This window comes from Sciurus carolinensis, chromosome 14 (assembly GCF_902686445.1).
Source record: "Sciurus carolinensis chromosome 14, mSciCar1.2, whole genome shotgun sequence".
NCBI classification, from domain to species: domain Eukaryota; kingdom Metazoa; phylum Chordata; class Mammalia; order Rodentia; family Sciuridae; genus Sciurus; species Sciurus carolinensis.
Window position 1 is genome coordinate 65,109,890 of NC_062226.1, and position 6,000 is coordinate 65,115,889.

Sequence of the window (6,000 nt, forward strand, 5' to 3'; positions counted from 1 at the left end):
TCCAGGAGTCTCCTTGACAACCTTGCAAATTAGTACCTGTGTCATCAGAACCACCTAAGCCTAGCTCTGACCCAGTCAAGTGCTACTACCTCAATCAACCAACACTGGAAACGTAACTACCAGGTGAGTGGTCATAAATGATGAACCAGTGTGACCATAAGCCTGCTGAAAATATAAAAAAGCCTTCTTGAAGCAAATTGATATTTTCATCTGTCAGTCACCCAGTTACGGGAAGAGGGAAGTTATATGACCAAAAGACAACTTAAAGTGATCAGCACAAGAGAAAAGTCATGTTAAGTTTACAAAAATTAATGTTTTACCTGCAGCTTTTCTTTTCTCGAAAAAAATTTCATTTTAGCATCTTATGTGTCCAGAGTCAAAAACCAAGCAGCAATAAACAGGAAATAACCTGCTTAAGGGATTTTAGAAATGGAACATATTTGAACACAATTCAGTTCCCAATGGGATAAAATCCTGGGAAGATGGAGGAACATGAAAAGGAGCATTTTATGAGCAGTTCCATTGTGCCAAGTATTGTGCTGCTTGCATATGATCAAACAATGCTGTGAGGTAGGCACTAGAGAGATCTCCACAGATATGAACACCTGGCATCTAAGGCTCACTGCCTTTTCAGGGGCTTCATTCTGGGGTTTGAATTCTGTCAAATTTGACCAGTTCTGTTCTTACCATCTTGTCTACAAAATGGGAAAATAATTTCTACTTCCCAGGATTTGGTGAGGATTCTCTGAAAAAACATTTACAAGGAATCCAATACAGTGCTGTCATGAGGAGGAGGATCTGTCTGTGGCAGATTCCATCTCTGGGGCATTGTGGGCAATGTCACACGTGAAGAAGGTCAGCATCTTTACCAGGTGTAGTGATCACATGATTTGGGCATGAAAAGACTAGGACATCATCACTGACTTCTGAGAAGGAGATCTGAAGAACTAGGTTTACTTTAATTCCTACCTAGACCATTTTTGCCTTTGTCCAAAACTGGAGAAAAGTGATTATCTACTTGTTTTCCCTCCCTCCCTTCCTTCTTTTGATTTCCCCTTTGTCATTAGATTATCTCAATAATAGATGAACCCGTCCTTCTTATCACTGTTTCTCAGAACATGTTTTTTATCTTTGATTCTTGAGTATTGTCATATTCTATCTTTTAATACATTCAAAAAAGTGATTTCTATTCCTTTCTATGCTCAACTTGATTCCGTGTATGATAAGAAAACCAACATAATGTATAATCTCATGATATCAGCTCCACATGTCATAATTTGTTTATTATTTAGGCAAAAATTCTCACAAAATACTTGGTATATGCCTCTTAATCTGAATTTATTTCACAGCTCCATTTTTCTTGTTTGCTCCAATATGACAATTTTGTTTAAAAACCTAATGACAATCCAGTATCCTAAGTAAACCACCACATCTACCTCTTGACTCATCCATCTCTTTATGTTGCTCTGAGGAAAAACTCTTATTTCTTTTGAAGCAAGTACCAGACCACTGTCCTAAGAACAGAGGCCATGGAAATCAATGAGGTATGCTGCCAAAGGCTTTCTCTAAATAATACTATAATGAATGGATAATGCATTACTGATCTCTACAAAGACTCCTCTGCAGTGGAAAGGCAAAGGTGAGATCTTAGGAAAGAGAGATAAAAAGTTGCTTTCCTCAAAGCAGTAGTTCCCCAAAACTTGTGTCCAAATGCACTAGAATCCTTGGGGGAGCTTGTAAAACATAGAATCCTAAGCCCCTTATGTAAATTCTTATATCAGGTAGATATTCTAATTTGATGGGTCAGAACAGGTTTAAAAATCTATATATTCTTAATGCTAATTTTAATGATAGCATACATATAGAAAAATGAAAAATTATTAGCTTACAACATGAAACGTTTCCACAAGTAATCATACCTGGAAAACTAAGAAACAGTATGAGCACCCTAAAATTCCTTTTGTGTTCCTTTTCCAGAGCCTCTTCCCTCAAAGTTAGTCCAAATCTTGACTATCCATAGTATAGACTAGTGTTGCTAAATAGAATCATACAATATATACTTTGTCTGACTTTCTTTGTTCAGCATTGTGTTCATGAAATTTATATTGTATGAACTTTATTCATTCTCATTGCTGGTCTGTTGATGAACATTTAAGTTATTTCCAAGTAGGGGCTGTTACAGATAGTGCTGCAATTTTTTAAAAATATTATTTTAGATGTTGATAGACCTTTATTTTATTCATTTATTTATATGTGGTGCTGAGAACAAACTCAGTGTCTCACACATGCTAGGCAAGCACTCTACCACTAAGCCACAACCCCAGCCCCAATAGTGCTGCAATTAACATTCTCATGTTCACTTTGTTCATGTCTTTTGTTCACATATATATGCCTGACTAGTGGGTACATATCTAGGAATAAAATTGCTGTGTTAAAGAATAGGTGAATGATTGGTTTTAGTATATACTGCCGAATAGGTTTTCTCAGTGGTCATATCAAATCCATCTTTAATAAAAACTGATTCCCTGTAGATTCTGATGTCAGGTTTGGTAACCATTGAACTAAAGCAATTTGAAGGTAGCCACCATGTTAGCCTCTTTCTATTGCTACCAGTGTATTATTGGTATTTTGCACAGGGTAAGAGATTAACAAATATCTGTTGGATTGTGTTCAGATTAAATTTTTCACAACTATTAATAAGTGAGGAACAACAAAGTTGTCACTTCATGTTTTTATTATCTTGTAGTTATATAGACTAGACCCCAAATGAGATAATGAAAAGGAGGCATAAACCCAACCAAACCAGTCATCTGTTCTCTCTTCAGAGACCACTCCCCAAATACCATCAGATCCATCCAGAAAAAAATCCTACTAGAACTAATCCTGGCTCAACAACAACAATCACACACACATACACACATACACACACCAATGCAATTTAACGAGCAATTACTGAACTTACTGGGTTTGAATATTATGTTGATAATTTTAACTAGTTCTAAAAGAAAACTGGAAGTTGACATTCAGAGGGACACCTTAGCACACTGTTTCAAAGCATTTGCTCATTCACTGGTTTCCATACTTACGTATCTGTGCATACACTTATATACACTCAGATCTATGAACAAGAAAAGAAAAATCACAAAAGCCTGAGTGACTAATGGGGAAAGTCTCATATATATCAATAGGACTATTAATTGCTTAAGGTTTTATAGAAGGCAGTTTGACAATGGCTGTTATGGTTTAGATATTGTGTCCCCCAAAAGTTCACATGTGAGACAATGAAAGTAAAGTTTAAAGGTAAAATGTTTGGATTTTGAGAATTTTAACCTAATCAGTGCATTAATCCCCTGATAGGAATTAACTGGGTGATAACTATTGGCAGGTAGGATGTGGCTATATTCTTGTCAGGTCTTTTGGTCACGGTAGCAAAAAAAAAGACTAAAAACAATGGCTTTCACATTTTAAACGTAAGTGCTTTGGGACCCATAAATTCCACTTCTGTGATCATTCTTACAGATATGTTAGTATATAAGCCCAACCACAAATGTACAAAGATGCTTATTATAGCATCATTGGTCATATAAAAAAATGAAAATGCTCTAAATGCTCATCAAGAAAGGAATGGTAAAAAAATCATTATATTCATACAATGGAAACCTATGCAGTTTTCAGTAAGAATGAAATAGCTGTTTTTTTTCATAGGCACTGAAGTGAAAATCTATGATACACTGTTAAATGAAAAAAGCAAGTCATTTAGCAATATTATAGTATGATCTCACCTATATTAACAAAGTAACTCTCTACATATGACTATGTGCACAAAATTATAAGAGGTAGGTCTGGAAGGACAGAGTTTGTTATGGTTACCCCTGGGAAAGTGGGATAGAGGACAAAGGGTATAGTTTGCTAGGGCTGCCATAAAAGATTCAATCGGCTAGGAGGCTTAAATGACAAAAATTTATTTTCTCAGTCTGGAGTTCAAGAATAAGATGTCCATAGCTTTGGTTTCTTACAAAGTCTCTCTTCTTAGCTTGCAGGTGACTGCCTTTACACAGTGTCCTCACATGCTCTTTCCTGAGTACACATGCCTAGTACCTCTTTGTTACCCAAATTTCTCCTTTTTATAATGACACAAGTAAGATTAGACTGGGTCTACTCTGAGGGTCTCATTTTAACTTAATTAAATTCTGAAATTCTAGAGTTAGACCTTTAACACATAAGTTTTAAGGAGATATGATTTAGCCCATAACAGGGTGACCTCCACAATTTGTTCTATATTATCACAGTTTTTCATAATGAGCATATGTTTTAATTTTAAAAATAAAACAGAAAAAAATGGACTAGAAAACAAATGTAAACAATGAAGTGTTAACATGAGTTACCCCTAACTAGTATAGGTGAGACTTACTTTTTCCCATGTGTTTTTCAGTTTATTCTCTAATACTTTTCAATGAACATATATTACTTTTTAATTAGTAAGAAGAATAAATGTTATTTTTTAATTAAATAAATAAATCCAACAGCTTATTCTACGGCCTGGAAATTAGACACAGTTCCAAGCCGGGAACTTTTAGAGATGATTAATGATCTTTAATAAGGTACTTAAAATCTGCAATCATTCAGAGATAGCATATGATTTTTAGGGCCTGAAAATCGACATATCTTCTCTCAGTTGTCCAGGTTAAAATAGTTAAGTGAATCCACTCTTAAGTTAGCAGTCTTTTCAAACAATTTTTCAAATTAAAGATTTTTTTCAAACAAGGTTTACATCATACCTGTGCTGCTAATTAACTTTTTCTTTATTAACTCAGTTTCATTAAGTAATAAGTTTTAATCCTAATAACCAGTAATAAGATCCTATATATTAATGGACTATTTTTTCAAGTGATGTGCAAAATAGTCATTAATGCCATCATATTATGAAAGCACTGAGGAGAAATGTGTTAAGAATAAGAAAATAAACAGCTTATAACTTTAATACTTACCCACTTTGTCGCAGAATTAGAACTCAGTTGGAAATATCCATGGATTCACTGATTCCTAGGTTCTACAATTCTACCTTGGGGCCCACATAAGTAGAGTACTAGGAGGCGGTACATCTTTAGTCCAGTTCCCAGAAGAATTCTCGTCAGTGTAGAGAAACACAGGATGCTTCAAACGTCCTAATAAGGAAATTATTGCACATTCCCCAAGTGGCTACTGGAAGGATAGAGATGATGTCTTCCTAACTGAAATCTTCTTTTTTTTCCCCCTATCTTTGGAAATGGCCCTTAGTGTTGGTAAGAGTGAATTTCCCAGAGTTGGAAAGAAGTCTAAAGTAACAAATACTGGAAATTTTGAAATTTTCCTTTCTGTGGTCAGTATTTCCAAAAATTTTCTTCTCATTGGAGGAGCCACTCATAACTCCTGATTATTCATGAATCCATTAGAATGCAACGATTTGGAAATCCCACCTCTTTACCATGCCAAGTCTTTTCAATGACAGCAGTTTGCAATTACCACTGCTTTGAGAAACAAGAAGGGTCCTTTGCCACATTTTTAGTTGTAATAAACCAAAACAAACATTTAGAGAATTACTATGTATGTATAGATGATTGTAGAGGAGTAAAGAGTTTCCATATCACTGAATGTGATATTCCACGAACTCTCTGGCAATAACAATATCGTATTTACAAATATTTTCTTCCCATAAATTCTAAACTACAAGTTGGCTTAAATTTGCAGTAAACTAAACATCTTGCACAACTGTATTCAAGCTGCAAAGGTTAACTTTATTTGTTTACCTGCTGGGAAAAGGGTGGGAAAGAGAAAGGAAGAGCCAATTTGCCAAGTGATTGAGAGTGTTACACTTTTTTTTTTTATTCAATTTTCTTTCATCTTTCAGGTGTGGAACCTATGCCCTTTTTCCCCAAGGGGATGTCAGGTTGTTTGGCCTGACTGAGGAGACACCTAAATCAGCTGAGATAGTTCCAGGTGGCCAAATGGTCAGCAACAGTT